The sequence below is a fragment of the Fundulus heteroclitus genome, unplaced genomic scaffold (assembly GCF_011125445.2).
Source record: "Fundulus heteroclitus isolate FHET01 unplaced genomic scaffold, MU-UCD_Fhet_4.1 scaffold_63, whole genome shotgun sequence".
NCBI classification, from domain to species: Eukaryota; Metazoa; Chordata; class Actinopteri; order Cyprinodontiformes; family Fundulidae; genus Fundulus; species Fundulus heteroclitus.
In genome coordinates this window covers 1340661-1353709 of record NW_023397066.1, presented here as the reverse complement: position 1 = coordinate 1353709, position 13049 = coordinate 1340661, and positions in this window count along the sequence as shown.

The window sequence follows — 13049 nt, the reverse complement described above, 5'->3', positions numbered from 1 at the left end:
TTCACAGGTGATGGAATTCAACTACAAGGTTTCACGAACATGACATGGAGAGGTTGGCGTTCAGGAAACGCACCTAAAACACACTCTTGGACTCTTTGGGGTAAATGGGCTCTAAAGGGGGACACTTAAGAGGAGAGAAACTGAAAGCCTGGGCTTACGACAAGGGGACATTTCACAGACAGGGGGTGTGGACACCCAGGAATTGCTGCTGTGGTTTGAAAATGTCAGAGATTTGTCGCAGGTGGTGGAGTGTTTCGATGACCCAGGCGCTTGGAACCAGGTTGAACAGAGGAGACGACGTCGTGTTCCCACAGGGATTACCTGTAACCTAACACTGACTGTGAACAATTTTATGTTTGGGTTTGCTGGGGTTGCCAAAAGGAGCATCGGAGATGACTTTCTCTATCCTGACCAGGTTCACACTTAAAATGCAAAGAACAAAATTATAGAGGCCAAAACAAATACGGACACAGAGAAGTGTTTATACAAAGAATTCCACTATTCGTCAATTTAAGGTGCAGATACTAAGGCTAAACAAAGAATTAGAAGAAGGGCAAAACTTAAAGCTGATCATTTACCAACGGGTGGTCGATATTTAAGAGGGTTTAAAGGAACTGCACAATTTCTTCAATAATCACAACAGACAGTGATTGATGAAACAAAAAGCAAATTCTAGAATGGGAATTTTTAATCTGCTGGGACAAGACGGTGTAAACATAAAATACGGATTTATAGATCACTAGGTGATATAAGTTAACAAAACACAGATCCTAAATTTGGACAAACTGTAGAAAAAGCAACAGTAGTAATAATGGATAAATGTATGAGAATGTAAGAAAATCACTCGGAGTAATGTCTGCTTAAAGTTTTTCAAGGATAAACTGAACACATGAGAACAAGAACTAGATACTTGTTAAAGGGTTGATTTACTTGGGGATAAAATTATGCTTGGATGTATTATCAATTAAACTAATGTTGAATGACTGAAAAAGGTTTAAAGACCTAGAGCAGTATGGAGCTACTTACATGGTCAGGGGGCGATGTGTTTAATAAGCAATAATGAGTTACTGCTCACAGCATACTACAGTTTAAAGGTTTGTTTCAAACAAGATTCAAACAGGGGGACATAAGATAAAAACCAGGGTCGCTTACAAAAGCTGTCTGTTAAAACAAGCAGAAGGGATTAAAAAATCAAGAATTAATGGGGTTAGAATTGCTCTTCGCTCTAGGTGGAGGGCGCATTCACCTACAAGTCTTTTGGGTTGATGCACGTCAAGCTGAAAGTGATTCACAGAACTACTTCCTGTCTCCGCCCTGGGCTACACCCACTTCCTGAATAGCAACCAATCACAACTCCGTGTGGGCGAGGGGCATGCACACACTTCCTTTCTCTTAGCTGAGCTTTTCAAAATAAGACAAGAAGTACATAGGGCTGCTTCTTATTAATATCACAACATTATTCTGCAAATATATATAGTGGAGCTTTCTTTTACAAACTTAAGGGTTTTTCTGTTGGACTTTTTAGAAAAATGTGAAGTATTTTGGAGCTGGTTCAGTAAGAAGTTTCTGAAAGGTTTTAATACAATTCCTTGTGTGCTAGATAAATTGAGATGAACCGTGTCACAGTAGCCATGAAACATATGATGATAAATTTCTATTGCAGAGATCTTTTCAACTGTTGGACAATTGTAAGGTGAGACACACATGGGAAAGAATTATAGAGAAATGCTGCTGCAGATAACGTTGAACTTTCAGATTTTTCTTTTATATAAGAGTAATGCAAGATCTAATGATTACAGTAAAGGAGGTAAAGCTAAGAGCATAATAATTGTGAACGGAAATATCTGGATGTGAAAGTGTTTGAAGAAGGTAAATGTAAAAAGGATTGGGAGTCTTGATAAGAACACTAATTACACCTTGTTTCTGTTATCCAACAGTAAACAAGGCCTGGTGTCTGCCAACCATCTCAACAGAGCATTTTCCTGGGGATAAAATGCTTATTGCCTGAAAAAGGACAGGACACTCATTACCATCCAACTAAATCGTTTTTGTCCATGCTGAGGAATAAGAAGAGGACTTAAGAAGTTTGGGAGTACATGCCAGAGACCTATGGATTTGCCATGAAGGAGCAGTTGCCTGAGAACACTGAGCTGACCACTTATGCGCGAATAGATTCATGTCTGCCACGTGCTCAGACTGGCCTGACGTTTTTTACTTGCGTTATTGACGTACGGACACTTTTTATATCACAAAACTGATTTTTTCCTTTCTCTTCTCCACTGACTTCCATCACCATGTTTGATCTTATGTGTTATGATGTTTATACTGTGATGTTGCATTATGATGATCGCTATGGCTTTATGACTAAGAATGGAAACTCTCTGTTACAGACACACACACCAAGACCTACAGTTCTTGCAATCTTTTTGCTTTGTTATATAGAGAACCAGGATCTGATGGCTATCACAGATCCATAAATTACTTGGTAAGGCTAATTTTTAGATTCAATACAGGGTGTCTTCTCGCTCAGATTGGCCCAGAGTGGGATTCCCCTAGACTGGGCTCCATCACTTTTTTGCCATTTCTTAGAGATGGTTTTTTGTGATGAAGACTCAGCCTGCCCTCTGATGCCCCCTACTGGTACTCTTGGATTTGTGAGGACTGAAGGTGTTGGATGATTGTCCATAGGAATGGAGAGGGGAGAACCAAGTAGGAGGTTTCTTGGGGTGGGGGTAGAGTAGACGAATTTGGCCTTGATTAAGGTACACCTTTAGCTTATATAGTCTAAAGTAAACTTAAAATAATGTGCGCATAGGAACCTAAAACAGGCCTAGCTCAAATAGTTGAACCCTAAATTGTAGTTAAAATGCTTGGACTGTGGGCTTGAGTAAAAAATGCTGAATTATGAAGTATTCATGCTGATTGATGCTAAGATGTTTCCATTGTGGTTTGTCCGGCCCTTTTCTTGGAACTATTTTCGTTGTGATGTGCCTTTGGGGCACACCAACAGGGGGGGCTAACGGACAACTGGACTGTTTTTACAAAGTGCTTTTCAGTCACACCAGCAGAGACTGTGTGACCCCAGAGACTGAACCGCACTATCGACTGCCGTGGAGATCACAGATGGATGGACTCTGGAAGCCGGAAGCTGACGTGATTGGATTGCTTGGACTGGACGGAATGACCGACTGTTCTGGGAGAGGGACAGACTGAGAGTTGTCGTTCCACTGGTTGATCATCTTTGGTGATGTGCCATAATGACACATCATCAGGGGGACTGTTAGGATATCAACAAGGTCAAGTGGAACGAGCTGTTTATCCCAGAACTGCATGGCACACTTAGATGGCACTGACCCAAAAGATTGGCACATATCTATCAGATACCACCCCGGAGGTGACACAGCTTCCCTGCTGATGTCACAGTTTGGATGTGTACCGCCCTTGTATGGGTGTGTCCCGAGATCCCTTTATAATGTTTGTGTGATGAGCACTCGGGGCCTCCTGCCGATCAGGGGCCCATCAGCGCTGGTGTGACTGTAACTATTTCTCTGTCTTTACTTAGATAAAATATAACTAAAAGCATACTTGTCTGTTTTATGCGTCCTACATTCAAGGTAAAAAGTAAGTGGGAGTCGCCTGACTGGGTAAAACGAACTGGGTCCACCGAGGGTGCTTCACCGTAGTCACGGCACGGTGAAACAGTAACACTTTGTTTCATATAGTAATGAGCTCTACTAGCCATATAGATGTTACTCTGTCTTTTTTATAAAAGGTCCTCATTTTTAATGTGAAATGAGTCTGAAGATTCACAATTCTCTTCTCACTAGGTCCCTCTAGTGTATAGTTCTGCAACTGCACTCAGGTTTCCACCAAACTGGTTCTCTACTGCTCCCCCTATAGGTGTTATTTTGGCACTGCACCCAAATTGTACAAATCTTACCAGATTGAATGCCTTTTTCAGTGATCAGTTTATTATTTAATATATAGGCAGTACATTTTTTATAGTGTAGGCAAAACATAGATTGAATAAGTATCAACCAAATATGTATTTTCAGGCTTTATGCCTGAAATATTTATGCATAAATAAAAATTGTTATATGCCTTCAGACTTATTCAATGCCCAGACAGGGAACATGATATTCAAGCTAGACATGATGATGAAATTTTTTGTAATATAATTAAACAATGTGTAGATGACAGAAGAGTCCTGGAGAAGCTGGTAACAGGTAGACATGAAAACAGACTGGTAACAGCAGGGATGATGGGGTTAACGGGCTGGTGACAGGCTGAAAGCAGAGCTCATCTTATTAAGGCTGCTGAGCTCTCGGGAGGACCATTGAGCAGGAAAAGACAGCGTATATTTGAAACTTGTACTGAGAAACGGTAAGAACAAGGTTGTATTCCGCATTACCAGGAGATGCTAAACTGTGAGATGAATCAAAATCCTCCACTGAAAAGTGCCTCAAAAGGAGGAAAAACCTCAAAGGTCACAAAAGGTCAGCAGTCAGATTAGCCTCATTCAGTAATAGCATCACCAAATCTGGGCCAAAACTGAACTTTTGACCACAATGGGATCTAGTGTCATTTTCTATGGGTTGGTGACGCTATGGTGCCCAGAGTAATGGTGCAAGGAGCCTCCAACAGGTTCAGAGGCCAGACAGCAGATGTCTCTGACATTGATGGAACCCCTATTCAAACTTCTGTGCATGTTCCTAGGGTTCAATTGCTGCACCCAACTCAGCCCCAGAAAAAGATAGCTTTTAAATTTTTGATGAAAAAGAGTCGTTGCTTCAAGCCTATACCTGATAGAAGGCCTTAGTTATCATGTTAGGGTTGAGTTCTGGCACTTGCCAACAGGTTATGGAGGAAGGGGAGGTCTCGTTTTAATCGTCGAATCAGACTTTACACAACTATAACATGCACATCCAGATCAGAGCTTCCTAGCCGTAGCAGCCGGGTCAAACATACTCCCATTTCTGGTGTATCTGTGGAGCACAGGAACCTTCCTACAGCTACTTCAGTTTAGCTACATGACAGTCCTTAGCCGCTAATGGGGTTGTGTTCTGCAATACCAGGAGATGCTACATTGTGAGATTAATCAAAATCCTCCACTGAAAAGTGCCTCAAAAAGGGGGAAAACTTCAAAGGTCACAAAAGGTAAGCTGTTAGATTGGCCTCCTTCAGTCACAAAGCCACACCAAATCTGGGCCAAAATTGAACTTTTGACCAAAAAGGGATCTAATGCCACTTTCCATAGGGTGGTGACGATATAGTGCCCAGGTGGGTCATTTCTGGGCCTCTGACCGGGTCCTAGCATGTTCAAAGGCCAGACGGCAGAGGTCTCTCTCTCTCTGACATTGATGGAATCCGTATTCAAGGTTCTGTGCATGTGCCTATGGTTGACTTGCTGCCCCCCACTCAGCCCCAGAAAAAGATAGCTTTTAAGCTTTTGATGAAAGAGAGTCATTGCTTACAGCCTATGCCTAATAGAAAGCCTCAGTTGTCCTGTTAGGGTTGAGTTCTGGCACTTGCCAACTGGTTATGGAGGAAGGGGAGCAGAGTGCGAAATACGGGGGGGTCTGGGGGGGCTCGACCCCCCCGATTAACCCATGAGTCCCCCTGAAAGCCTCAAAAGCAAAATTTAAAGGGGGTCTTAAATTGTGTCAAAAATATAAAAAATTTAATATTTTTTTGTCACTCATGGTCACTAAAATGTTTTTAAGCTCAACATGTCCAGTATTTAAAATTCAAAACATTTATTCACACATATGTTCTGTTTTTTGCCAAGTGGATCCAGCCAATCCTGTTTGCGTATGCAAATTAGCCATGTGTGTGCCAAACAGAAGAAAGACGTAATGTTGACAACAATTAATACTAAAAGATCGGAGATGAGCGGCTGAGATCTCGCGAGAGCTGTGCGTAAGTATAATGGAGGCGTTCATGTAATTCAAATCAAACAAGCTAAGGTAAGAACGAACCAATAACTAAAAATAATACAAAGTTAAAGCCCAAACATTTACAACTGTCTTATTAGGGAACAAACTGGACGAAGAGACCGTGACGAGCCTGGAGTGCTACCTGGACGAGTGTTTTGATAGCATCGTGATGGGGAAGGCCCAGAAGCCTACAGCTGCTAGCACACCGTCACTTAAGCGCACTCGTTCTAATTCCACCAGTGCTTCTTCTTCCACTTTGTCCCCAGACAGGAACTTCAACGACATCTTGGAATCCATCGACAAGAAGCTTACCAGCCTTGATGCGCGTCTCGCCTTGGTAGAGGTTCTACACAAGGAGTTTCAGTCTCTCAGGGAGTCGGTGGAGTTTAGCCAAGCCCAGCTAACAGCTATGGCCGCGGAGAACGACACGCTGAGGGGGAAGGTTACGGAGCTGACCGAAGGGATTATCCAGCTTTCCGGCGAAAATAAGAAAATGAAGGAATCCATTCTGGACATACAGTCGCGAAGTATGAGAGATAATCTCGTCTTTGCAGGCATTCAGGAGCAGCAGGGAGAGATAGCAGAAGAAACGGTCCGGAACTTTCTCCAGCAGAAGCTAAAAATCCCGGCGGATCAGGTAAAAAACATCACTTTTCATCGAGTCCACCGGCTCGGAGGTAAGAAACCCGACAAAACCCGTCCTCGCCCGATCATAGCTAAATTTGAGCATTATAAACAAAAAGAATTCGTTAGAAGTTGCGGCAGGGAACTGAGAGGGACAGACTTTAGTGTTAATGATCAGTTTCCTAAGGAAATCCTAGATCGCAGGCGAGTGCTGTTCCCAATCAGGAAGAAATACATGATGGACGGCGTTAAAGCCACCATATCGGTTGACAGACTTTATATTAATGGACAGTTGTTCAGGGATCAGAAGATCACCCCTTGGCTTTATTAGTTACACCACAGGTGGACTTAAAGCATGTTTCAATGACTTAAAATAAATAAAATAAAATAAATAAATAAATAAGACGCACAGATCGGTACACGGTGATAAATTAAATACACGCACAGCTAAAGAGTACGTTGGTATGGTTGGTGTTCACGGTTGGGTACAGAAGGCACGGGCTATGGTTTATCCCTTTACACACTCTCTTACTCTTTGCACTTTTTTATTTTTTTGTGTATTTCTATCTTATCTGTCTGCTTCTTTCCTGAACATCAGTCAATCACAAGCACATCATATGATGCTACCTGGGTCTATGTATGACTATTTTCTCAAGGGCATGCACCTTCTAACTTCTCACTCACATCTATGGCGAATGTAAAGTTTGTGACATGGAATGTGCATGGGGCTGGCACCAGAGAGAAAAAAATGAAGATCATTAACCAGCTTACTAGATTAAAGGCAGATGTTGTATTATTGCAAGAAACCCACAAATCAGCTACAAATGCAAGTGAGCTTAATTCACCTGAGTTCCCTGATGTGTTTGCTGCCTGCTATAACTCTAGACAGAGAGGTGTAGCAATCTTAATCCACAAAAACGTTAGTTTTAAAATATTGGATAAAACTATAGATCCTGAAGGTAGATACATAGTAATTAAAATAGCTATCCATAACCAGAAGCTATGTATTGTCAGTATATATGGTCCAAATGTTGATGACCCCTCTTTTTTCCACCAATTCTTCCTTGCACTTTCAAAACACGGGGATTGTTCACTAATTATAGGAGGTGACTTCAACTTTGGTTTAAATAACGATATAGACAGGTTGAATAAAACAGGGACTCAGCGTAGTTGGCAGTCAGTAAATGTAGTCAAACAATACATGAGTGATTTTGGTCTTTGCGATGCATGGCGTTCTCTTCATCCTATTAGTAAAGAATACACTTTTTTCTCAAATGTTCACCATTCGTACTCTCGTCTGGACTACTTTCTTATAAGTAGCTCACTGCTGTCAGTCGTTTCAGAGACGGTAATTCATCCTATTGCTATCAGTGATCACGCTCCTGTTACTCTCACCTTAATTAATAAAAAAATAACCACACAAAACAAAAGCTGGAGATTTAATACATCACTGCTTAAAGATGAAGAATTTATAAAATTCATTAAAGAACAGTGGGCTTCATACTTAGAATACAATGATCAACCAGGTACATCGGCATCGATATTGTGGGAAGCTGGAAAAGCAGTGATGAGAGGTAAAATAATTTCTTTCTCATCTCATAAAAAGAAAAAAGAAAACAAAAAGATTCAGGAATTAGAAGAAAAACTTAAGTTACTAGATTTATCTCAAGAAGAAGGGAAGTTAGGTAAAATCCGTGAAGTAAAATTAGAACTAAACCACTATATTGAAAAGCAAAATAGATTTCTAATACAAAGGCTCCGAATAGAAAATGTTGAACATGGCAATAAGTCAGGAAGCTTTCTAGCTAATCAGCTTAAAATAAATAAGGAGAAAACTACTATATTTGCAGTTACAGATTCAACTGGTAATACAGTAAGTGAACCAGAGTGTATAAATAATACCTTCCACGATTTCTACAAATCTTTATACACACCACAGATAAATCCATCAGAGAAGGATATTAAGCAATTTCTGGATAAAATTACACTTCCTAAATTATCAGATAACCAAAGAATGACACTGGATTCCCCGCTGACAACAGCTGAAACCCAGGAAGCTCTTAAAAGCATGCCTAATAAAAAGGCTCCAGGTCCAGATGGATTCCCCACTGAGTTTTATAAAGAGTTCTGGAATATTCTAGCCCCAACGTTCCACAGAATGTTGCAGGAAATACAGGAAAAAGGTAGATTTCCAGCTAATATGAACTCTGCCACCATCAGCCTTCTGCTCAAGCCAGACAAAGATCCTGTGTTGCCCACTAGTTATCGTCCCATATCCTTAATTAATGTGGATATTAAGATAATCTGTAAAGCTTTTGCAAAAAGATTAGACAAAGTAACTCCTCTCATAATACATCCAGATCAAACTGGTTTCATCAGAGGAAGGCAGTCATCCACAAATACACGCCGATTACTTAATTTAATTGATTATTCCTACAGTAAAAACATTAAAACCAATATATTGTCTTTAGACGCAGAAAAAGCATTTGATAGAGTAAATTGGAAATTTTTATTCGCTACTCTTCATAAATTCGGTTTTGGCGATTTATTCATAAACTGGTTAAAAATTCTATACAATTCTCCAACAGCCTGTGTCAGGACAAATAATCAAATATCTTCCAGTTTTTGTCTACAGAGGGGCACCAGGCAAGGATGCCCTCTTTCTCCATCACTTTTTGCCATCTTTATAGAACCTCTAGCAGCAACAATCAGACAAACAAAAGCTGTAAAAGGTATAAAATGCATGAAAATAGAGCACAAGATTAGTCTGTACGCGGATGATGTATTACTTTATCTCCAGCATTCAAATAATTCTCTTTTACAAGTAATTAGAATACTAGAATCTTTCTCCAAAGTATCAGATTACTCGTTAAACTGGTCTAAATCTACGGTACTGTCAATTAATTGCTCTCTCGAAAACTCCCTAAATTTACAAATGCAATCAGGAAATATTAAATATTTAGGTATTACTGTGTCGAATAAATTAACAGATTTACTTAAACTTAACCATGCCCCCACTTTTAAACAGGATAGAAGAGGACCTTGAAAGATGGAAATCGCTTCCAATCACACTTATGGGTAGGGTAGCTTCAATAAAAATGATGGTCCTACCTAGAATTAATTATTTATTTTCAATGGTCCCCAATAAACCATCATCTGACTGGTTTAAATCTCTAGACTCTGCCATTTCTAGATTTCTTTGGAAAGATAAACCCCCACGTATTAGCTTAAAGACAATACAGAAGACTAAAGACAGGGGAGGATTAGATCTGCCTAACTTCCATAACTATTACTTAGCAAATAGGCTACAATACATCTCTAAATGGATAAAAAATAGTCTTTTAGATGAGCCTTGGTTAGATATAGAACAGGAAATGTGCAATAATATCATGATTTCAGATCTGCCGTTTATAAGCTCAAATATAAAACGGCATACATGCTTCAAATATATCAACATTAGTTCTACTCTGACAGCATGGTGGGAGTTCCTCAAAATGACAAAGTCATCCCTTATCCCATGCAGTCGTACACCTATCTGGAATAACCCTGATATCCTACAAAATAATAAAATGATAAACTTTACATACTGGAAGAATAAAGGTATTAAATATCTGGAACATCTACTTGACGGAACTGAGTTCATCAATTTTGCTAAACTAAATATGCAATATGGCATTAGTAAAAATAAATTCTTGGAATATGAACAACTTAAATCTATAATTAAAAATAAATATAAGCATATTAATGGTGGTTTACAAGTCCCAACTAATATAATAGAGTTCTTCGATTTAACCCCCCCCAAACTACTGTCTAAATCATACAGGACACTGACTAAAATAGATGATTCGATATCTCTTCCTATAATGAAGTGGGAAAAAGATTTATCAGGCACCTTTGAACAAAATTTCTGGGCTCAGACATGTCTAAGAACTTTCAAATTGACTAGAAACACCAACTTACAACTAATACAATACAAAATCCTTCACAGAGTACATTACACAGGACAAAGATTATTCAAGATGGGTCTGGCACAATCTAATATCTGCCCACACTGCATAGGCAATCATCCTGATATTTATTTTCATGCGTTATGGTTATGCACACCAGTCCAGAGGTTCTGGACACAGATATGTAAGGACTTATCAAGGTGCTTGAGCTGTAAGATTACACCATCACCATCAGTTTGCCTGCTCGGTAATTTTGAGGAAAGTCCTCTGAAAAAAGAAATAGTTTACATGGTTTTTACTGCATTATGCATCGCAAAGAAAACTATCCTCATGAATTGGAAAAGTAAACAAAATCTCAGTATCAATCAGTATAGAGATCATTTGTTGGATCATATTAATCTAGAGACAGCATCTGCTTCCACATCTGATTGGTCTTGTTGGGCTCCTCGGATCAACACCATCGCTTAGTGGAATAGGGGGCGGTGGGTTGCTTCCTGCAGGGCACAGTGGCTGGATGGAGGGGTTCCTGGGGCCCTGGGGGCACTTGGAGTAGGGCGCCTGGTGGATCCGGCTCCAGGGTCTGTTGCCCCCATCTGGGAGGAGTTTGGGAGGCCTACGGGTGGCCTACAGCAGCCGCTTGCGGCGCTCTTTGGGAGCTGCGTGTTGACGGACGTGGGTTACTGACCTGGTAGCTGTGCTGCCGCTGGGTGGGGCCGGGGTGGGTCTGGGGGTCTGGGGTCCCTGGGGCGCGCCGCCCTCGGGCGCGGGCCCCGGCGGGGCCTCGGGGGTTCCGGTTCCGGGGGGTGTGCCGCTTTTGGTGTGGGCCGGCGCGCGCCCGGGTGTCCGCCCCTGCACGGGGCCTCTGGTGCGCTGGGGGGCCTCGGGGCCCGTTGAGCTGGTAGGGGGGCATGGTCATTAACACCTCTGGGCAGATGCTCTTCTCCTTTATTGGAAAGGCACTCTGCCAGTGGGGGGAGGGGGAAAGGAGGGGGAGTAGGGATCTACCCAGCCTGGATGTCTACTGTCGAATGTATGGTGAGTTGTTTGAACGTTAGTGTTGGGGAGGGATTAAATCCACGGGTGGGGGGGGGGGGGGTTGGGGGGGGTTGACGTTCTGGTGGGCTTGTGTCCGGCCCCCTGTCCCGGTCCTGGTCCGTGTCGTCTTCCGGTGTGGGTTTCACCTGGGGGGTGGGGTTGGGGTGGCTCGTGCGGGCCGGCTGGCCAGGGTCCCCCCCATTATTATTATTATTATTATTATTATTATTATTTATTTATTTATTTATTTATTTATTTATTAATTTATTTAGTTAGTTTAAGTAGGCTTGGTGGGTGGGCTGGGGGGGCTTAGGTGTTGGTCCTGGTGGGTGGTTGGCTGGCGGGCCCTGCGGCCTCTCCCTGGCCCCCGGGCTACGGTGGTGCCGCTGGCGAGGCCCCCTTCTCTAGGTGGGGCTTTCGGGGAGCGGGGGTGCCTATTGGAGTCAGTAGGGGAGCTGGCTCCCTGGGTTGGCTTCCCAGTCATTTGCTCCCCATCCTCGGACTCCTCCCTCTGCCTGCTCCATCACGCCGCCACACATGCAGGTCATGAGGGAGGGGGCGTTACTGGAGGTTGCCACTTTCTGGTGACGCCCCTCTCCCCAATTTTATTTTGCATCTTAGACACTTTCACTTCAAACATTTTTCACATCACACACTTATATAGGCCATGGTAGGGGGGGGTGGGGGGAAGACGTCTGGGAGGGGGCTTATGTTCTGTGGGCCTCACCTCGGACGGCTCCCTTCACCTCCTCTCCCACTTAGACATTGAGGGTTCTGGGCAGTCACACGGAAGGGGTGCGCTGGCAACAGCTACCTTCCGAAAGGGGGGTGGGCTGTGCCGTGCATCCCCTTCGGCGCTCCCAGTTTTTAAACGCACTTGAGAACAACATGCAACAACACAACATTTGAGCAGGCGTAGGGAGGGTCGGGGTCTTCTGCACACCCCCGTTCTCCGATGGAGGCAAGGAGTCTGGGGCCTGGAGGAGGTGCGGGCCACTGTGTCCGGGGTCTTGGCGGGGGGCTGCGGTGTGCAGTCAGCGGCCTACCAGGTCTGGGGCTGATGCCTCCGCTCCCCCCAGGGGGCGGGGGGCAGGGATGGCAAGGGTAAGGTGGGGGGAGGGAGTGGGTTTATTAGGTATTTAGGGGGAGGGGGGGGCTCTGGCCGGATGGCTCGTGCGGGTCGTGTTGGCCCGCCCTCTTGGGGGGGCCCGGTCCGGGGGGCGTCTGGTCGGGGGCCGGGGCCGGGGGTCGGGCACAAGCAGTCGTATAGTCGATTTGGGGTGACCCCCCCCCCCCCCTTTGGTCAGTGTTGGATGTTTTTTTTTTCTGTGTGTGGTGAGTGGGGCACAATGGAGGGATGGGGGGAATGAGTTTTTTTTTTTTTTTTTTTTTTTTTTTTTTTTTTTTTTTCCAGGTATGGATGTGGTCCGCTCCCTCTCCCAAGAACATCTCAAGTCTCCGATAGGTGCGGAGCCCATCCCCCCACGTCCTGCCCTCCTCCACTTCG